The sequence below is a fragment of the Eumetopias jubatus genome, unplaced genomic scaffold, assembly GCF_037043125.1.
Source record: "Eumetopias jubatus isolate StellerSeaLion01/CBP00866 unplaced genomic scaffold, mEumJub1_p1.0 scaffold_1, whole genome shotgun sequence".
Lineage (NCBI taxonomy): Eukaryota > Metazoa > Chordata > Mammalia > Carnivora > Otariidae > Eumetopias > Eumetopias jubatus.
Window position 1 is genome coordinate 164,691,160 of NW_028274807.1, and position 23,789 is coordinate 164,714,948.

Here is a 23,789-nt window from a genome sequence, read left to right on the forward strand (position 1 = left end):
GACCCCACTCCCATTCTTGGCATACCTTGTGGTTAGGCATATCATACTATTTGCCCAGGTTAAACATGCTCTGCATTTTCTAGTCTGCTTATCTTTGTTCATGCCAAGGCTGCTCTATATTCTTCCCATCCCTCATCGCCACGTGTCACAATCCCTCTGTTTTTCCCACAGTGGGAAATCCCACCACATCCAAATGCTACTTTCTCCAGGAAACCTTCCATGAAGTCTCCAACTTAAAAATACTCTTCCCATTCTTTGCATCCCCACAGCTCTTTATACCTCTGTTTTAACTCTGATAGAATTATTTAGATAAATATCTCTGCTCTCAGATTTCAAGTTCTAAATGGACGGTGTCTTAGTATTCTGTTTTTCCTTTAGTCCTTATGCAGTTGTTGTTTACTAAATGTTTACCAACTGATCGTTTGTTTTTATGTGAAAATGTAAAAAAAAAAAAAAAAAAAAAAAAAGGAAAAAGAAAAGAAGGGCACCTGTCTGGCTCAGTTGGTGAAGCATGTGACTCTTGATCTCAGGGTTGTGAGTTCAAGCCCCACATTAGGTGTAGAGATTACTTAAAAAGTAAATAAAAATTAAAACAATGGTGTCTGGTGGCTCAGTTGGTTAAGTGTCCAACTCTTGGTTTTGGCTCAGGACATGATCTTGGGCTCATGGGATTGAGCCCCAAGTTGGGTTCTGCGCTGGGCATAGAGCCTGCTCAAGAATCTCTCTCTTCTCTCTCCCTCTCTCTCTGCCCCTCCCTCCCCCTCAAGCTCAGTCTCTAAAATAAATGAATAAGTCTTTTTAAAAAATTAAAAGGAAAAAAGAAAACATGTAGAAAAATATTTATAAAAAAGGGAAAAAATGAAGATACTTTCTCGGTGGTTTAGTTTTGCTAAGACTTACACTCCCCTAAAAAAGATGACAATCTTCAGTATCACAAGTAAAATACAGTTTAAACTATAACTCCTCCCTTCAACAAAGTATATTCAGTTTTTGTCTTGATAATTCGAGGAGCAAGATTAGTATCCTATAAAAGTCCCCCCTGCTACATAGAAAAGACAACGTGAGAAAGAGAAACAGCTTGTCTCTTCAGCTCTAAGAAAACATATTACTCAAATACACATTTTCCTTTCCCCCTTTCCCTTCTCCCTGTCGTCCTTTTATTCTGGGACATCTTGACCTAAACAATATTACTCCATGGACCATAGTTACTGGGAGGCACAGTGGTTCCCTAGACATTTTATTTTATTTTGACTTAGAGATGGGTCCAGGGAGCCTGCTTCTAATTTTGTCTCTAGAAAACATAAGCTACTGTTTCTGCCAAGCTGTAAGTCGAGTAGGTGTTTTTTGTTACTCCGTGTAATTACCCATGAAAGAACAAATGAACAAAATATTTGCATGAACAACAGTCCTTCTGAGGGATAAGTAACAGTGTCTTAACTTTCCAGCTGGGTGACAGGAGTGGGTTGCATCAGGGTTTATTCATCAATCTCACAACCTTAAGTGTGTTTCAAGCAAAAGTCTTTAGGCAGACACTGAACAAGGATGTGAATTTATGCCATTTATCTTAGACCTTCAAATTTGGCTTTACACTGTATTATAGTCAATGAGCAGACTTTGCATAATACTCCCAAGTACAGTGTATTTCAAACAAAAATATAACCAATATCATGACAAAATAAAGTGACCTCTCGAACTGGAAATGCATCATTATTTGGGAATATGGAAGTGGGCCAGAAAAGATGGTAATGTATAATAAAATCAAGCCCCAGAACTACATGGTTTATCTTTGGGGTCCAATATATTGGTCCCATATAACTGCTGTCTCTTAAGAAAAGGAAAACTTCTACTAGAATTTCTGGGGAAATGCTGCATTTCCTTACTACATTATTAGCTAATTACATTAGCTAATGTATTTTTTTAAGATTTTATTTATTTATTTGACAGAGGGATAGTGAGGGGGGAACATAAGCAGGGGGAGTGGGAGAGGGAGAAGCAGGTCCCCCACTGAGGAGGGAGCCCAATGCGGGGCTCCATCCCAGGACCCTGGGATCATGACCTGAGCCAAAGGCGGACGCTTAACTGACTGAGCCACCCAGGTGCCCCTACATTAGCTAATATTAGAACCCTAAATCTTTACTAAGTATTGTCCCAAAAACTACATTTAAACATCACAACAATGCTATGAGGTAGGTGTACTCATAATTCTCCTCAGAGAAGAGGAAACTGAGGCACAAACATGGAAGTAGGTAACACGCCTAAGAACACACAATTACTGAGGAGGAAAGCTGGGTTGTGAACCCACGTGGTCGAAAACTGCAGAGCCTGCACACCTAACTTTCTCAGTTTTTCTTAACTTTAAGCTGGTTAGAAAAAACAAATCTCTCCCTGATTCTCCAGTTCTATCCTAAAGAGCAATTAATTTCAACAAGCCTTCAGTGAACACCTAGGATGTGCCAGGTACAGGGAGTTGGGAATATACTATGAAGACTGAGTAATTATCACATAAAAGCTTCACTGGAGAAAGGTGTTAAGCTGTGCAACAAGAGAAGGTGCCAGAAAAAAGCCTTTCATGGATTTTCTAAAACTTAGTAGTTTTGTTGGAAGTGGCCTTAAAGAGACACCAACTCACTGATTTTTTTCAATCTCTTCTGATTTGTTTCAGTTTAATGTCGCAGTACTCATCAATATGGTTTCAGCTTCTTTATCCAGCCCCTCCTACTGATTAATGCAAATCATTTTGCAGTGTAAATTGACCTGGGAATTTTCTAACTGAAGTCCTCTCCCATGATGATAGCTGATATCCAGAGACAAAATCATCCTGAAATATTAGAGTGGCAATGGCCTTTTTGAGATACTGTAAGTCCCTCATTTGACAGATGAAGAAAATGAGAGAAATGATTTGCCCATGAACACACGGTCAGGGGCTTACTGAATGAGAGTCCAGGTTTTTCTGTCTCCTACCCTAGCATTCTCTACATCCCATTATGAAGATGTTACTCTGTCAAAAAATGTTGAAAATGGGGACTTTTAACCTATGCCAATTTTCACAGATCCAGATTTTTGGGAATCTTGATATACAGGCATGACATCACATTTATGAAGGGAAGACGTCTCATGCAAGTACCCATTTACTGGATGGCAAATTAGCATAAAATCACCTGTAACAGAATTTGTTTCTGACAAAAATAAAATCTGAATTCATCAAAAGGTTTAGGGAATAGTCTAATAAAGTGAGCACAGATCAGTCCAAGTTTTTACATAATAAATACAGGCATACATATTTTATTTATTTTTTGTGGGTTGCTGTTCTGAACATGCACAGTGAAGATAAATGAGCCAGTTATCACATCAGATGCCCTGGATTTGAATCCTGACTTATTGCTTGCCAGTTTTGTGATGTCTTTTTACCTAGTGAGCCCATCTGTAAAATAATATTGCCTACCTCATAGAGGTGCTGTGAAGATTAATTCAGATAATATATATAAAGCACCTAACATATGTCCAGACAGTAAGTTCTCAATAAATATAATTATTGGCAGCAGTAGTAATTCTTATACTTAACCAGAGTACTAGAATCATGTAAAAGGTGGGCTAACAGCCTCCAATGCTACCACTAGGGGACAGGAAGAGGAAGAAACACCAGCAAAGTCCTATTGTTCAAACAGGACTACGCCTTCAACAGATGTCCTGTTTTAAAGACCTCTGGAAAAGGAGTCCACGGCTTCTCTTGGTTACTCATTCCAATGCTTAATTGCTCTTTTGTAGCCAGGAAAGTCTAGGTCTTATCTGGCTTTTCTCCAACTGTGTTATACATATGTTAATGATGTTCCTTTTAAAATAATTAAAAAGAAAAAAAAATTAGTGAGCAAATAAATTTAGGAAATGCTAGGTCAAGCAAGGTTAAATAGGTTTATGCAGAACTTCTTAAGGCTCATATGCTAATAATTCATGAAAATGTACAAAGGAGAGGGAAGGCACAGTGTGCATTTGCAGAGTTTCACATTTGACAGAAGAGTTGGGGAAGTGATGGTGGAACCTATGTTGGAGTTTGTAACTCCCCCCCCCCCATTTTTCTAAACATACATAGCTACTATTTTCTGCATATTTGCCCATTACCACTTGTACCTGAAAACTGTTATTAAGCTGTCCCTCAGGTTTTCTTTAATTTTAGAGTGATTAAGGGCAAGGATTTACACTGGTTCAAACAACAAGACTCAAGAAAGAAAGGATTTCTTAAACCATGCAGAAAGGAGTCACTATAAAGACTAACACTCTTTTTAGAGAGACCATCTGAAAAGCCTCCAGATGGGGAGGAAAAAAAAAAAGAAAGCCCATATAAAGGATCAGAACCAGAATGACAGTGAACTGCCCAACAGCAATGCTGGAAGCCAGAAAATTTAATAGAGCAAGGTCTTCAAAATTCAAAGAAAAAATTATTATTTCCAACTTGGAATTTTAGACTCAGCCAAACAAACCTTCACTCAAGTGTATGATGAGTAGAAGGGCATTTTCAGAAACAGAGGACCTCAAAAAAAAAAAGGTCACCCCCCCCCCAGGTACTCTTTCTGAGAGTTCCACACCAGAACAAAAGGAAAACATGGGATCCAGGAAATAAAGGACTTAAATAGAGGAGGGGAGAAAGGAAGACCCAGGACAACAGATCCCGAGCAGCCTGGATAGAATGGAACGGGAAGGTGGAGGCCGTATGAGATTACCCAAGAAATCAGAGTGCCTGATATATATGACTGCTTAGAGACAGTTTTTATTACTGTCAGAGAGTTGAAGAACTAGTGATAGTTCTGGAAAAGGAACAATAAAAATGAACAGTTTCTAAGTTAAAAAAAATTAACTCCAGAAAAATAAACAGCTATTCAGGATGGGAAACAGAACTGTAGTATACTGCCTGGCTCAACTGGGAGCAGTACTTTCAAAGCTAATGCGATGTAAACACGGACAACTAATTTCACTGAAAATTACAAATACATCATGAAGATGGCAGGGAGGACAAGTGTGTGTTTTGGGAAAAGGGGTGTGGTGGTAAAGAGCTAACTTCTTATCTTCCACTGTAGGAAGTCTGTGGGGAATGAACACAACTTTCAAAATAGCAGCATACCACATGTTATTTTAAAGACATAGAGGTAAATTCCAGGAGAAATGTTTAAAAGAATTAAAAATGACTGTTTCTGAGGAATAGGAACTGGGGACTGAGGGTTTCTGTTCATGAAAAGCTTTATCCTGACTTTTAAAACTAGGTACAAGTCTTACTTTTGTAGAAGTAAAAATTAAGCTAAATATCTTTTCATTGTAGTATCTTCCCATGATTTCACTGAACAGAGGGAATATATATATTCCTTGCATGTTTCTCAGTCCTCTTAAAAGGAATTATCATGCAATAAAACCTGGAAAAGTAGAGAAAATTTTAATGTATTTTTAATGCTTGATCAATAGTTGGTTGTCCTTTTGGCTCAAGCATTTAAAAAATTCTATCAATTAATTTCTTTTCCTTCACTGGTATCACAGATTTTGATCAAGAAAGCAGGAAAAAGACTCTGGATCCCATTAGCAGAAGTACAACTTAATAATAGATAACAATTTTGAAGTATTTACATGGCAGACATTGTACCTTAAAACCATTACACATGTGATTTATAATTTATTAATGTATATATTTGTAATTTATAAATGTATACATAGATATAATTTACATCTATGAATAGTTATATATATGTATATAACCTATGGGTTATATACAATTATTATCACTCCCAATGGATTGAAAACATTAGACAGAAAGGGGTTAAGTGCAGGGAACCTGGGTGGCTCATTTGGTAAAGCATCTGACTCTTGGTTTCAGCTCAGGTCATGATCTCAGGGTCCTGGGATTGAGCCCCACATGTTGAGCTCCATGCTCAGTGCAGAGACCGTTCAACCCTCTGTCTCTCTCCCCTTTTGCTCATACTCTCTTTCTCAAATAAAATCTTAAAAAAAAAAAAAGAGGTTAAGTGCCTTGCCTGTTGTCGCACAGGTAATAGGTATTGGGATTTGAATCCTGTTGTGATTTCTCAGAATAGAGAACCTCTTATTTTGGCCACCATGAATTAAGAAAAGGATTAGAAATGGATTCTTTGCTGTGTCATTTGTTTCTTCAATGTGAAAAAATATATTTTCATTCAGTTGTCTACTTAGACTATATTAAAACTCAAATCTAATGCTTCTGTGGTTTGGTTCCCCATTGATACTCCCACTGATAACTCTGGCAGAGGGGAAGCATTCCAATATGTAACCATATATGCACTTTCCTTATAAGGAGCCAGAAGGTCTTGTAACAAATTTTCAAATTCAGATCAACAAAGGGCCTATCATCAGCTTTTAGAGAAGACCATGTGCACTTATGTTTTTCAAAAGTTCATTTTCTCTTGCATGGGTCAGATCTTGTTTAGATAGCTTGCTTATTAACCCAGTCCTGAGGGGTCAGGAGACAGGAAAGATTACAGGATCATGCCCTCATCCATAGCCATCATTTCTTCTGCTTCCTGAGCTGGAGATTCATGTCCTCTATTTCACCATGGCCAAAGTGAGTCAAGCTTGGTTCTTTTGCTAAAACTACCTTCACGTTTCTAAAGGGAGACTTCCTAGTAATTGAATCAACACTAAACCTAAGTCTGTTGAACAGCTAGTTATTCTGGTTTGATTGAAATTCCTACTTTACCAAGCATATACTGGTAGTAAGTGAAGAACGGTGTGGAGGTCAGGAAAAAAACAAAACAAAACTGGAATGTTCTCCCCAGCTAGCTCCCTCTGCAAATTTTGGTTTGGGCTTTGCAGTGAGAGGGTAATGAAAATGGGAGACAGGAGACTGAGTGGAAAAGAAAAAAATTAAGGGAATGGTCCAGGAGTTTGTAACTGTCAGAAAGGAGGGGCCACCAAAGAGATGCCAGAGTACTGTTTCTCTTTGCTTTGTCTACCTCTCAAACACTGTCAAGGACCCTCTTGCAACCAGGAAAAGGTAAGGGTGGCAGTGGTTTTAAATAATGCTTTACTACTGAAGCACCTTGAATAGCTTGAAATTATCACAGAGTAGAAAGGGATTGTCTTACTCAGAATTGTTTAGTCTGGCAAAATGATGTGATATGCTATGCTCCTGTGTACTCTTGTTTTTAATTTACTGTGCCAAGCACTCTTAATGAAAAGACAATGGTCTTAAGCTAAACAAATATGAGAACAAAAGTGTCAAAACAGATGTAGCCAGATTGCCAGTGGTTATGGGCTGATTTGCAGATTTTCACTAGCTATATCACATATTATCTCAAAAAATACTATAATGTGGTATTAAAATATCCATAGTAAACATTTTTCATGTTTAAATACTCCTCCCGAGCTATTATAGCATTATCAAAAATATTCTATATAAAAACATTTGACACAATTCAAAACATCCATGATCTAAAAAAAAATCTCTTAACTAGCAAGAGAAGAGAACTTCAATAATCTGATAAAGCATATCCATAAAAACAAACAAACAAAAACCTAAAGGAGCCATCATACTTGATGGTGAAATATTTAAAGCTTTCCTTTGAGATCAGGAATGAGATAAGCATACTAGCTATCACTGCTTCTATTCAACAGTGTATTGGAAATTCTATCCAGTGCAACAGGGAAGAAAAAAACAAGGATTAGAAAAGAAAAAATAAAACTAACATTACTCACAGATGACATGATTGTCACACATATATATATATATACACATATAATTATATATGTTTGTGTGTATATAATAAAACCCATTATAATTAATAAGAGAATTCAGGAAAGTTGCTGGATATAAGGTCAAAATGAACTCTATTTTTATAAGTCAGCAACAAACAAAATGACATTTTAAAATGATTTTTACAATAGCATCAAAAACATCAAATGCCTTGGGGGAAAATCTAGCAAAATATGTGTAAGCCTGCTATAATGAAAACTCAAAAATATTATTTTAAAAAAGTATTTAAATAAATGAAGGGATATACTGTGTTCATGGACTGGAATACTCAATATAAACTGTCAATTCTCTCCATATTTATCTATAGATTCAGGAAAATTCCAATCAAAATACTAGCATTCTTGTGTGGAAAGTGACATGCTGAGTCTAAAATTTATATGGAAATTCAAAGAGCCAAAAATAGCCAAGGCAATCTTGAAGAGAAGAACAGCACTAGAGGAATTTACTGCCAGATATTAAACCCAATTATAAAACTACAGTAAGTAAGGCAATACGTCAATTAGTGCAAAGAGAAAAACAGATCAATGCAACAGGAGAGCAAGTCCAGAATTAATCCCACAAGAATATGGTCACCTGGTTTATGACCAAAATGTCGCTGCAGTGTAGTGGGGAAAGGGTCACCCCGTAAATAAATGAAGTAGGTCAACTGTATGTCATCCATATGGAAAAAAGTGAATCAACCTCTACCTTAAAACATACACAAAAATCAGTTCCATGTGGATTGAAGATCTAAATGTGAAATATGAAACAAAAGAGTTTTCAAAATAAAAATTAGGATAACACTTCATCAACCTTGGAGTAGGCAAAGATTTCTTCATAAAACACTTCATAAAAAGCATTATTAGATAAGCTGGACAATATTTAAGATTAAAACTGATTATTAAGTAAATGAAAAAGTAACACACAGCGTGGGAAAACATATCTGCAACATATACATTTGACAAAGTATGCTTTATTTTTATTTATTTATTTATTTATTTTTGACAAAGTATGCTTTAGAACTCATATCTAAAGTACCCAATATAAAAATGGGCAAAAGACTTGAACAAGCACTTCACAAAAATGAATAGCCAAATGGGTAATAAATATTTTTTTAAAGTGCTTAACATTTTAGTTATCAGAGACAGAGAAATAAAAATTACAGTGTGATACCACCATAAACCCACTACCATGGCTAAAATGAAAAAGAAAATGTCAAGTACCAATAAAGATGTGGACCAAGTGGAACACTCCAGACACTGCTTGGTGTAAATGGTACAGCCATGTTCAAAACTGTCTGGTAGGGTCCTCTTAAAGCTGAACACACCCTATGGCCCATGTATATGTCTACAGAAATGTGTATCCTTGTTCACTGAAAGACCTATACGAGAATGTTCCTAGTTGTACTATTTGCAATAATGAAAAATACCTGAATGCCCATCAACAGTAGGATAGATATATTGTGATACATTCACAAAATGAAATACAGTAATAAGAATGAAGTATAATTATACTCAGTAATGTGATTAAGAAACAAATGCTGAGCAAAAGAATCCAGACACAAAAGAGTAAACAATGTATGATTCTATTCATATAAAATCCCAAAACAGGCAAACTAATCCAGGGGTTAGAAATTAGAACACTCAGAGGGCTTCCAGAGGGCTGGTATTGTTCTGTTTCCTTATCTGAGTGCGAATTACACATTTGCTCATTTGTGAAAATGATTTACCTACTTTTCTCTATGTATTTTATACTCCGATAAAAAACTTAAACAGGAGAGATGGGTCTTGGGAATGGGAGTTGATAGAAGGAAACATGCAGACCAGTCACAGAAGCCAACAAAAACTCTTATTTGTGTTATAAAAATTGTTATGAAATTTTTAGTGTATTTAAGAATTTTTCTATTCAGAAGTTACAAAATGGTATTAAAATCAGTCTCAATAAACTACCTATTATTCTAACTGGCTTCATTGTATAATAAAGGCTAAATACATCTTCAAATAAGGTCCTCAAGTCAGTGTAAACCGGGAAGGAAAAAATTCAAAAGGTGCACATTTTACCCTAAGGAGTATTAAAAGTTATGTTTTTGCTTTAGACATGCTTGGCTTAGATGTAAGGCCTATCCTGCCTTACAAGAACCCTGTATTTTTTTTATTTTTATTTATTTATTTTTTAAAAATATTATTTATTTTTTTTGAGAGAGAGAATGAGAGAGAGAAAGCACATGGGGGGAGGGTCAGAGGGAGAAGCAGACTCCCTGCCAAGCAGGGAGCCCGATGCAGGACTTGATACAGGGACTCCAGGATCATGACCTGAACCAAAGGCAGTCGCTTAACCAACTGAGCCACCCAGGCACCCCCTGTATTTTTTTTTATTGTTATGTTAATCACCATATATTACATCATTTGTTTTGGTGTAGTGTTCCATGATTCATTGTTTGTTCATAACACCCAGTGCTCCATGCAGAATGTGCCCTCTTTAATACCCATCACCAGGCTAACCCATCCCCCTTACCCTCCTCCCCTCCAGAAACCTCAGTTTGTTTTTCAGAGTCCATCATCTCTCCTGGTTCATCTCCCCCTCTGACTTACTCCCCTTCATTCTTCCTCTCCTGCTATCTTCTTCTTTTTCTTTTTTCTTAAAATATGTTGCGTTATTTGTTTCAGAAGTACAGATCTGTGATTAAACAGTCTTACACAATTCACAGCACTCACCGTAGCACATACCCTCCCCAATGTCTATCACCCAGCCACCCCATCCCTCCCACCCCCAACCACTCCAGCAACCCTCAGTTTGTTCCTGAGATTAAGAATTCCTCATATCAGTGAGGTCATATGATACATGTCTTTCTCTGATTGACTTATTTCACTAAGCATAACACCCTCCAGTTCCATCCACGTTGTTGCAAATGGCAAGATCTCATTCCTTTTGATGGCTGCATATTTTTTTTTTTAAATGCAGGAAATCTTTTCCCAAATACTAATGCCTACATTAGGACTCCTATGTTTGCGAAGTTAACATGTTTGGATCAGTTGAGTTGTCTTTTGAAACATTCAATTTAAATGAAATGAAGTCTGTGGCTTAAATCCAAGCTACCAATTTTATGGTAATTATTTAACTCTTCTTTGTATCAACAATCTGTTTCATCAACTTTTTGTCTTAGAAGAGTTATATTTTACTACAGTATTTCTCTTTCCAAAATCTCTCTTTGTTTTACTTTTCTTTGGTATTTTCCTTTCTCAATATCTTAATCTCAGTACATGCTTGATCAGTAATATGAAACCCAAATCATCTCAAATCAAGATAATCAATTACCTAATACTGTATGCGCAAGGTATTTCTCAGGCCTCACAAGAAATACATTATAACATGGTTCTTGACCTTGAGAAGCTTACCAAGGTGAAAGATGTTTAATAATAGAAGGCAGTATAGAGACCAAACTAGTGAGAGAGACAGGAAGTGCTCTAGAAATATAGAGGAGAAAAAGACCAACATGTTCTGAAATAATCCAGGATAACTACATGGTAGAGCTGGGTTTTGAATTCTGAGGACCCTGCGGAATGATTAGGATTTGGATTATTATTTATAAAGCTATTCCAAGGAAAAGACATTTGTCTCTACTATCCAGCATGACCCTTATATTACCTGAGTTACCTTAGGCCTAAATGAATAGGACATCAAAATGATTAAATTTTGTGTTAGGACATATGCTTGCAAATTGGATCGATTTCTTGGCCAATTGGGTCATCTGTTTGGGTCAATTGTTTGTATCTCGTAATTGGCTAGAGATGTGGTTATATCAGTGGCAAGGAGGTTTCTTTGAAAATGGCAGAGATTTCTCTGTAAATCTGACCACACTTATATCAAACTGACACGTTTGGTTCTTTTCAGCATTACGTTTTAGTCAATTAAGCAAACTTGCCCAGAAGGTCCATAGAATAGGTCTAAATTTTTAAAACTATACTAAAGTCAGGGTTTTTGGTAAAGTGTAAGACAACAGTAAAGTAATATCCAACAATCTTACATTAAAAATATTCAATTGGTAATGCCAAGTAATGAATGTTTTACTTTTTCCAAAAGAAGTGACTTAATTCAACAAAGTAAGGTGAGCCATGGTGCTCACATGTCTAGAACCTGTGAAGAATATTAGAACTGCTGTTCCATTCCTGAGTTTTGCCATTGGCTCTGGGTTTGAACCTGGGTTTCTTTCTTCTGGAACTGTGACTAATAATATGTATCTATCAGATAACATCTAAATATTCTGGGGAAAAATGCTAAGGAAAAGATTGTAAGCAAGTAAGAAGTAAGTCTGACTCACTTAACTATAGTAATAGAAAACTTTTGATAGCATGGATAATGAAAATCTATATTATCCCAAAGTTGTAACTTCCATTTTAGGGGTGAGAGGACAAAACTAACATTTGTTGGACACTTATCACACATCAGGCACTGTGCTAAGTGCTTCACATATTGGATATTTTTTACCTAATCAAATAGCTTGCTTTCCTTAGCACTGCCAGCAAATAAGTCTCCTAAAATTTCAAACGAATACTGGAAGTATCAAAAGGTAGGCAGACTTGCAAAAGAAGCCAGGCATTTGGATAATTCACAAACTGTGATATTCAAATTAATATTCAAATAATATTCAACTAATGATAATCCAAACCAATGGAGGGATATGATGCAAATAACTGTACAATCGGTAATTCAAAATAGATTTGTACCTGGTTTTTAACATATATAATGTTGTTGGTTTGTTTATATCAGCATGGGTTTTAGAATAATATGTTAGCATGTACACTAAACTTTTGTTTTTACTTACTGAACATATTCTAGAGCTTGACCTCAGGAGCTGGTGAGGTACAGCAGCAGGTCAGCTGGGTATTAATAAGTCAACAATAAGAGTTTATTAGATACCTCTTATATGTTAGATACTTGCGGAATAAAGAAGAGAATAAAACATGGGTCTTATCCTCAACAACTATAATTTGGATTAGGGGAATATATAAAACAGAAAGTAACATCAGGCAGTCTCCAATTAAGGGCTAAAGAGTGTGATACAGACCAACGCAGAAGAGAGGATATTATTCTTTCATTTTAACAAGTATTAATAAACTGGCCATTTACCAAACACGTTCGAGGCATTTGGGATATACCAGTGAGTGAACAAACTAGACAAAGACCCCTGCCTTTATGGTGTTAATATGCTAGTGTGAGAAAGTGGACAATAAATACAATAGATCAGTAAATAGTATAGTATGTAAGGAGGTGATGAATAATTTAGAAATAAAACTATGGAGCAGGAGGAGGGAAAGGGCAGTGGGGAGGACAGATAATTCAACAACAGCAGGGTAGAGGCAGTCCTTACTAGAAGTGAGATCTGAGCCAAGATTAGAAGGAGCTGACAAGAAGATGTCAGAGGATGAGGGTTCAAGGAAGGAGCAAGAACTAGAGCAAATGCACTAAGGCAGGAGCATGTCTGGAATGTGGGAGGAACGGCAAGGAGGCCAGTGTGGCCGGAGCCGACTGAGGAAAGGGCAGAGCGGTAGATCGCAGTGGGGTGGGGGGTTGGGGCAGACTGGGCTTCCATGCTAAGTGAAGTGAGGAGCTGCTGTAGGGTTGTGAGTGGAGTGACAGATCTGGCTTACATTTTAACGTGATCCCTCTGCATGATGGGCTGAGACTAAGCAGCTGGGAGGTGAGGGCAGAGGCAGGACAACCCGTCAAAGAGTGGGATAGCAATCCAGGCAAGAGACAGTAGCTTGGATGAGGGTGCTGGTAGTGAAGTGGGGAGAGGAGATATATTCTGAACATATTTTCAGTTTAGAGGAACAATTAACAGTAATGTATTAAGAGGAGGTCTAGTGTCATGGTGGTTACTTGTACCTGACATTGAAGGATAGGGGGGATTTGAAAAGGTGGCAGAATTAGGAAAGGCATTCCAGGACGTGGTAGGCTTAGAGGCATGAGTGAGTCCGGCTTATTCTTGGGACAATGTGATCAGTCCAAGTAGAAGAAGGCAGATGATTCTCTGGGGTGTGGAGGGAAATAAAATACACAAAGTGGAAACAGATTATACAGAGCTTTGAAAGCTAGGGAGGGGTGTTTAGACATCACAACATTCACTATGGTGCCCTACTTGTATGTAGTAGGTGCTCAATACATATTAGAAGTCTGATAGGCTTTTGAGGACCACGTATCTGGCAGATTAGGCTGGATGGCTGAAAGTTTCTCATTTAGAAAGTCAGCTAAAATGCTGTACAAGAATCCCAGTGGGAGGTCATAAGGGCTGCTCTACCTGTCGGTAATTGACAGCTGACTGTTTTAAATTTACTTTATAATGCAAACCATTCACCACTTGTGGGAACTTCAGTCTTGTGTTGGCAAATCTCTTACCTGATAAAAATTACATGGGTCTAAAAAACTGTGTACTCAAATAACCACACGATCTTAATTCTGAGGTTACTGGAGTTGGACGGCAGTTGCTATCAGATGCATATGAAATTCCCGTGTCTCTAAATTAGTTACAGGTGCAAAACCGTATCTACAAAAAAAGGTAATCTAGTAGAGGTTTACAGAAACTTAGTTCCATCTAAGTGAGTCTGATTCATTCACTATCACATATATTTTTGCAAATATTCAACACTAGTAGATGGACACGAGGCATTTACTGGACAACTTTCTTATGCCTAATTTAAAGGGGGTGTCCAAAAGAAGCTAAAATAACAGAACCCATGTCAGTTCTGTTGATCTAATACAGTGAAGACATTTATTCTGCTCAGATTTCCTCTGATGCAAAGACTATATGCTTTATAAGGAGTTATGATGATTTTAGAATTTCCTAAGGGTTACCTTATTCAAGTTATAGGTGAGAATATTGACAAAGATAGTAATCTATGACAAACTATCAGAGCTTATAAAAATTGTTTTCCATTTAATGACCTATGTTTTACACTGCAATGAACAGTTTAAATGGATAATTGCTGTCAGGCAGCTTTCAAGACAAGTTGTATTCCTTAGGGATGCCGGGGGAAAATAAATAAAAACATTTTTAAATGCTGTGTTTTCTTGTAAGCATCTAATATACATGACATCTGTTTCTGGTGTTTCCTATAATTCATAATTTGGGGGGAAGTAGAAGAGAAACGATAGTTTTTGCAAACACAGCAAGGAGATTCTGAGTCTGGAAATCTACCAAATCTACTAAGACCTGGTGATCAGAAAAGAGATATGAACAGTTAAATCAGAGAAATAAATGATAAAATAGAGCCATACTAAAAAAATTAATATGGACAATAGTAAAATTCTAGAAAAAGGCCCTGAATTATTACTAATGTGAGATTATGAAATTCAGAGCTGTGTCAATTACCTAAATCTTCATCAGAAAGAATATTATAATCTAAGATAGTTTTTCAATGTCTCAGAGAAGAAAACGTGTAATCACTGCTTTCATTTAGGGCTAAAGAATGATTTCAGCTTTTGGAAATCCAATCTTTTCTGAAACAAACATTAATGAAAGTGGGAGGTAATTGCCCCATTAAAAAAAATCAGACAGAAAGTTGCTTTCTCTAAGTATGATTATTTCCTTATCAAAACATTCATGGGAGATCATGGAGAAGCCTCATCTCACTCAAAAACTGCCACTTATTTTGATGCACAAAGAATTCTGCAGTTTCCCCCCATATATTCCCTAAAATGCTTCCAATTGAGGATATCATATGTCTTCTCTTCCATCTATAAGTGATTAATACTAGAAGACCAAAACAGTAAACTCTCTATAGGACTTCAGATGTGCTTTCGCAAATATTGTGTCCCATTTAATCCTTGCAATAACCCTGTATGTCTGTTGCTATATGTGGAAACAGAGGGAAGAGAGGATAAATGACTTACTCAAATTCACACAAAATGTACATGGCCAAGACAAGACTGGTAGTTACATTCCCTGATACTACTTGGGTCCCTTAAAACCTCTAGAAAGGTGAAAACTTTGGTCAATTATTTAAATGCTTCCAAATATATAGTTGCCTGGAGTCACAAAGACACAGTTTAAGTATCCCTCAATAAAAATGGCTGGCAATCAATCACTCACTCCTATCTCAGGAGAGGCGCTCGTTTCAAAGGATTGTCTATTGCAGCATTTATCATGTCTCCAAGGCATATTTCCATTGCTCAATCAGCTCCAAAGGACAAGCGTGTCATCATCTTTCAATGCTCTGGTGCAACACTTTAAAATTATAGAATTCACATAGGACTAAGTCTGGCACTAAAAGCAGGAGGCATATTCAGCTTGAGTTTGTGGAAGCTTCCCTTCAATCTTGCCAATTTTTACTAGTAGAAATGGTTTCAGAGCCAGCATGGGGTTACTTGGGGTTACTTAAGGAGCTCATGATGAAAATAGGGAAATAAGATAAAGGGGGGGGTCACAATGATAATGGAGCCCAGGAAAAAGTGCAGAAGTCCTCTTTGGGCATAGTGGCTACATACATTTTTGAATCTCATGAATATGACCAATATAGCTTGGACATCTGGATCATTTACACACAACAAACACTTTTTCTTCAAAGTAGCACCCAGCTACTTGCAACAACCCCCAAGCCCACCTTGCCTATAGTAAGGAAGAAGGAATACCTAAATTGATTACCATATTAAAGCCAAATACCTAAACTCTACAGTGTTTCACCTCTGATGGCCTCAAATAGCTAATGAGGATTGTATGTCCAATTTCAAGTTTGTTTTTTGTCTGTTTTGGCAAGGGGGGAGTAAACAGTGGGTAGCTACAAAATGCAATTGAAGTTAACAACCACAGGTTTTTGGCCTTTAGGAATAATATTTTTAACAGAAAAACAACACTTTTGAATAAGAAGTAATCAGCTGGCTTAACAAAAATTTAACTTAACAAAAGTTAAATTATCTGTACAATATGTAATTTCTTAATTGCTAATAATCTATTCTGTACCATGTTAATTAAGAAGAAAAGTACTGAGTTAGTCTTTTGGAGGGGATTTGAGACTCAAAATAATTAAACCCCGGGCAAATTCAAGGCATAAACATACAGAGATTAGTACAGAATGAAAACTAACTTGATCACATAACTATTTCTTACCATAAACAGTATTTTTCCTCAGTTAACCTAAAATATTTGTTGCACTACATTATGGACGTATTCTTCACAAACAGACAAAATTACCAAATTTTGACTCAAGAACTATTTCACAGTATAGCTAGGACATTCTGCCCTGATGTAGGCTAAATTAGTAACTGGAGAAAGATAGCAATAATTTTTATGGCTTTTAGAAAAATAGAATAACAGATTTTTATATAATATAATGAAACCAAACTCCTATTTAAGAGGCTCAGATGACATATATATATATGTGTATATATATATATATACACATATACATATATATACACATACATATATACATATACTGAATCAAATCATCATAATAGAATGAAATAGTATTTCAGGAAATATTTTTCCTTAATTTTTAAACAGCCTGATGTTTTAACAAAAAAATCTGTGAATAATATGTTCAAACTTCAGGCTTCCAGAAAAACTGAAACATTAAAATGTAAAGCCATTCATTTCAACAGTGAAGTGACTTAACTGAAATGCTTTAGCACTTACACTATAAAACAAAAATCACACTAGTTAACACAATCTATTTTTATGTGGTATCTATGAGAAAGAAAATAAACAGAAATACAGAAAATAAATATGAAACAGTACAAAACAGAAGAAGCTGTGCTAAGAAACTCCAGCAGAAGGAGCTGTAGAAATGAAGAACTTAACATTTTGCAATGACCAAGAAAGGGATTTTGAAAAATGAGGTATCTACTTGAATCTTATAGATCTGAGTACAAGTAATAGCTAATCAGTTATTTAGCATGCAATTGGCATTTAGGGACATGTTTTCTTTATGTGTAAAATGAAATGCTTGGAATAGATATTCTCCAAGTCCCCACAATCTATTTGATAATGCATGAGGCACCATGCCAGGTATCCTAAGAAATATAGTTTATAAGCTGGTCCTACACTCTGGAAGCATACAATTCTTTGGGAGAGATAAAATGTACAAATATCTAGATTTCAAAGTAGAACTAAACATACTGAGAGAGCTTTAAGTGGAATAAAAATGCTGTAGGGGGGATAAAATCTGCCTGAGAGATATGTACCACATAAGACTATAAAATGGGAAAAAGGGACCCCTCGGATATTCTAAAAAGATCTTAAGTATATTTGGGAAACACATATAAACCCAGGAAATAAAAATGAATAGGATTTAAAAATATATAACTATACCCTTAATGCTTACAATTCAGGAAATGGAAGCCATGCACAGAGATAAATATGGATTAGTTTAGGTTTCTTTTTCAAAGTTCTGATGCTTGTAAGTGAACACTAACGCAGCAAACTAGGCATTAAAAGTACTGGACTATACACATTTCATATTAGAATATAACTTGGAAAACAAACTACAAGAGCAATTTTACCATTTCAAAAATGCCCAAAGTAACCCAATAGCCATATCTGGAATTGACTTTACCTTGTGAAGTGCTTGCAGACAGTGTATCAGCAAAGGAATCGCTTTCTGGGTCAATAAGAGAATCTCCCAGAGTTTCACCCATAACAGCATGGAAGAGGGATTTGCTGTAATTCACACTGATATTTTGTCTATTTCTTGCAAAAGACCAATCCATTAAAAGAAAAGGACTTGCAGTAGTAGAACTTGTGAACACAACCAATGAGTTAAGACATCAGTTTCCAAATATTTTGGAGAGGTGGGAATAAATCCACAAAGGACCAGGCCTGAATTGGCTGGCACTGTCCTGCTGGAGAGCCAGCTGTGACAAATATTGTGTCATAATGTTGCTCACTGCTTTGGCAAGACTTGGTACATTACAAGGAAAACATTGCCACACTGTCTCGCCAGTGACCCACATGTTCTGTGTCTTGTGAGGGGCGTGAGTTGTACAGTATTTAGAGCTATCAGAGCAAAGAGATCATTCAGTTTTCGATTGCTTCTTAAATGGGAAACTTTACATCTCTGGGTTATGAAATACCAGATAAACTTACTTGGACAAAGTTTTTTCTAGCTGCCTGTTCCTGGTGCAATCTCTAATCATATTATCTGAAGAAAGCTATTTAATTCAAACATGTACTTGTATTTTAAAATTCGACACTGGCATGCTACTGAAATGTTATTTTCTGAGGCATTTGTCCCACCCCTTGACAAAGGCCAAAATGATACTGACAAATTCTATAAGATTAAATAGTTGAGAGCCACAGTTTAGATTTGCTCTATCAGGGTTTGCTTTTTAAAAACTTGATGATTAAGTTTATCTATCACTAGCAGAGAGAGTAATGCTGCATCAAGGTCTGAACGTAGCTGATGTTTAAATGATAAATGCCATGTCATAACAGAAAAAGTGGAGTTCTCTCTGAGAAGAATAATGCATTAGCAGAAAAAAAAAAAGACTCACACTGATAGGTTGGCGAGGAACTGTGGTCAGTTTTGTAATCAGGAAAAAGCTGGCTTCTTGCTCAAGTCCTTTGCCCTTTCTGGCAAGGAGAAACACAAGCAGTGCCAAACTTCAGTGTGGAAGCTGGTCTCCACTTGTCCTATACGTGGCCTGATAGAATTGCAGTGACTTATGGATTTAATCAAGATACCCCACATAGGGCGATGATCAGATGGCATTAATTCCCTTAGACTTATCCCAATGTTCCCCCAAGTGGCCTAAGTATCTATCAGTTTCATCTACATTGAGTAACTGGTCATCCTGCCAGGGGACTAGTCAAAGTTTCCCTGGTAATCATGGAGCAAACAGCTTGGTGGGGAAAACGCATACTTGGGTCTCAACAGCCCAGAATAAAGTGGAGAGTTGGGCATTTGTATTGCTTAAAAACCTTAAAAAAACCCAAAAAGCTTTTACTCAGGTAGTTCAAGTGAAAGCAAGCTTCTTGACAGTCCAAATGACTGAGGAAATTATAGGTGTGTAGAATTAGTTTTGTCTATATTCAACTTGAACTGTCAATAAAGGAGTTTCTCCTTCCCTTTCAAAGCTGGGAAATTTCCTTGTATTACAGACACAATGATAATAGTTAAAAGTGTGATTAGTCTACGATTTTTGGTTGAATATAATGATAGATCAAAGTCAACTCTAGAAGTCAAGGACAATTTCCTTGTTAATAAAACAGAACAAAAATTTAAGCCCATTCTGCTTATGGATGCTCTTCCTCAATGTCCCAAGATGTGCTTGAGTCTGGAAGGCAAATTTTAGCTTTCTTCCTATGAAATGGCAGTTTCTCCCTCAATTCCCTATCCTCTCCCCATTCTTGCTTTCAGATTCCAATGTCTCCCCAACTTTAAAAAAAGTTTATTAAAATGTTAAGATTATGCCAGAGTATAAGAAGGACAAAACGGGCAGAAGGATACAATTTTAGAATGAAACTTTTTATAAAAGTCTAACACTCTGTTAATAAGATGAGAAAATAAGGCCCCCAAATGACAAGTACACTCTCCAGGTTAAACAGTTAGGTAGTGACGTGGAACTAGAATCTAGGTTTTTAGGTATCTAATTCACCAGCCAGCCTACTATTGGCCTTCCCCAACTTCTACTCTTAAAAGTGTCTAAATTACCTCTTTTAATAAATCAGTCACCACAGGGACAGAGTATAGAGTGAGTTAAGGGGAAAATATGTTAACTCTTTCACGGAATATCAGTCAATAACTGTCATTCATTTTTCAATACCCATAGATATGGAATTGGTGTGGGGAGTTTCTCAATGCCTTTTTCTCCCTTATTCCTACATTTCTTCAACGATGATGTAGGTCATTCAGGCTACATAATTTTATCTAGGGAGATCAGTTTAGTTTCTGAGGCCAAAGGCATTAAGCTGGTCCTCCAGTTGGATAGTGGTCTCTTCTGCTATTCAGACAATACACAGATCCGTTCTTTCCAACTATCATCAAAGGGACTAATTTCTGGATTCTTTACCTACTATTACTTCTATTCTCTTTTTTTCCCCCCTCAGACACCATTCAACTTGTCTGTCTACTGTTGCCCAATCCCCTAACAGTTCTCACTCACACTATGCTTTAGTTATTCAAATATAGAATTATTTTTAACAGCTAATTATTCTCTAACATCTGAATCTAATGGCATCTACTCCCCCTGGATGGTATTGTTTGAGAGCAACAACCTGTCCTATTCACTGTATTTCACTCATTTATTTGTTCAACAAATGTTTATTGGCAAAAAATCAGAATATATTGGCAGGCCTTGAGTTAGGTGCTGGCTTAATGAACAAGATGGATGTATTCTTATCTTGTGGATTTCAAAAATAGTCATAAACAAAAATTACAATTTTTATCAACAATTTTTATCAACATGTGGATTGTAGGCTCAGTAAATGTTGCCTAAACTCTTTACAGCATATCAAGCAATACAGAAAACATCCCAAGTTGCTAACAAAATACTCATACAATGTGGATTTCTAATCATATTTTTAATGTTAGTAACAATATTTATTTTTTTAAGATTTATTTATTTGAGAGAGAGAAAGAGTGTGAGCGGGGGAAGGGGCAGAGGGAGAAGGAGAGAATCTCAAGCAGACTCCCCGCTGAGCGTGGAACCGCACAGAGCTCAATCCCAGGACCTGGAGATTATGACCTGAGCTGAAACCAAGAGTCCAATGCTCAACTGACTGAGCTACCCGGCACCCCAGTAACAATATTTTAATATTTTGTATCACACTATAACACCAGGTCACTGAGAAATAACATGTTCATGTGGATATTAAAATGGACAAAAATAAATGGAATCAATCCCAATTTGTATTTAATTAGGAATGTGCTTTGCCCTGAGATACTGAAAAGACTTATTTTATTTTACAGTGATCCATCCAGGTATTCCTCAAATATTTACCAAATACCTTCTGAGTGCCAGATATTAGTCTAGATATAGGAGATAAATTCATTAATAATCCAAAGTTCCTATCCTCAATAAGTTTATATTTAACTATATTCACCAAAATTATCCAAATATACCTGAAAGAGTGATCCTTTAGCTCATTTAACTTTGAAGGTCAATTAGCATGCACTGATATAAGAAATAATACATTTGCTTAAATGAAGTCATTCCTATCAATGGACAGTATATGATCAACAGAAAATTTATGAGAATTTTGACATGCATGTGACTATTTCTATCTTCAAGGCCTTAAGATTCCCCAGCGTCCTACTCTTCATAATATCAAAATCTAAAGAATATTACAATAAGATGCATAAGAGAGCATGCTGGTAAATGGGACTATAATGTAAGATGTTGGAGCTGTAGACCATATCTAGGTGTTTTGCACACCAATTGCATATCAGTACTTTGCATCTGAAGGGTACCTCTACAAAGAAGTCTATGGCTTTCCATCCTATGGAGAAACCCCTTTGAAGGCTAGTCCTTGCTAATTCAGCAGAGTGAAGAGGAATGGTAGAAGACCACCTTCCTAATGCACTTGCACAAAAGCTAACTCAGCTTCTTCTATTATGGGATGCAGGGATCTGTGTGATATAGAAGGTCATCTCCTCTTGGACTTTGGAGACATATGGGGTATGGATGTGACTGTGGGTAGAGTAGGCATGAACAGCAAGAGAAAGAATGAAGATAATTAGGAATGGCCATATAGTGAGGAGGCTGAAAAACTTATTTCTGTCCTAGTTTATGACATTAGGACAAAAATGTAATTTGGTATTTGAGAAGGCTATGCTTCAGTATTTTGTTTTCAGTATTATTTATGATTCCTGTCTTTAGCCAAAAGGATCTGAATATTACTCAGCCAAAAAACTCCCAAAATTTTAGTACACTTACAAGAAGGCAACTGGACTAATAACAGCTATGCATGTCTAAAAATCCATAGTTAATAAAATCATAGTATTATATATGTAAAGTGTTTGTAAAAACATTATTCAGGGGCACCGAGGTGGCTCAGTCATTAAGCGTCTGCCTTCGGCTCAGGTCATGATCCCAGGGTCCTGGGATCGAGCCCTGCGTCGGGCTCCCTGCTCAGCGGGAAGCCTGCTTCTCCCTCTCCCACTCCCCCTGCTTGTGTTCCCTCTCTTGTTGTGTCTCTCTCTCTGTCAAATAAATAAATAAATAAAATCTTTAAAAAAATAAATAAAAGCATTATTCAGTGTTTAGAATAATTTATATCTAATATATCCATAAAATAGAATATTAAATACTTTTTGTGTTGTGTTACTCTTGAAAGCTAATTAAAACCTGCGTTTTTTGGCTGTAGGTTAAATCTGGATTTTATCCTCTAGAGTAAAATTGAATTTTTTTCTAAAGATTTTATTTATTTATTTGAGAGAGAGAGCACATGAGAGGGGGGAGGGTCAGAGGGAGGAGCAAACTCCCTGCTGAGCAGGGAGCCTGATGCGGGACTCGATCCAGGGACTCCAGGATCATGACCTGAGCCGAAGGCAGTCGCTTAACCAACTGAGCCAACCAGGCATCCTAAAATTGAATTTTTAAAACTGCTTTAATTGCTTCCTTTTTCTTTTATGTAAAATAAGCTATGTTATAGTATTGGTATCAAATAGTGTGTACAGTATTTTTTTGTTGTTGTAACCCCATTTTAAAAGCGCTTCATTTAATGCTTCAGGCGCTACGAATACTTATGTTGGCCCCTAAAGGTTAGTAGCTCCTCAGGAGAACAAGATTGAACACCTCTTTGTATCTCTAGAGCCTAGCAGTGTCTCTAGTTGGCACAGAACATGTTTATTATTTTTGTTGATGTTGAGAATCATGAAAGAACAGCTGCTTGCACATCTGTCTCACACAGATCATTCAAAGAAGAGTTTAGAGACCTAATGAACTGACAACAACATCACTAATGTGCTTGTTCCAACAAGACATTCCCCTGTGGTACTCTGAAGGACACCAGAATAATCGCGAACAAGCAGAATGGCTACCTGGCTCAGTGCTCCCCCTACCCAGAACTGCTGCCTTTTCCTACTCCACTTCAAGCTGGCTCAGAACT

General features: G+C 36.7%; 1 protein-coding gene across 2 annotated transcripts in view; it reads right to left on the bottom strand.

The window, feature by feature from the left end:
- The window catches only part of PPARG (peroxisome proliferator activated receptor gamma), a 131,160-nt gene that overhangs the window by 51,890 nt on the left and 55,481 nt on the right, over positions 1–23,789 (bottom strand). The gene's annotated exons all lie outside the window — the stretch shown is intronic.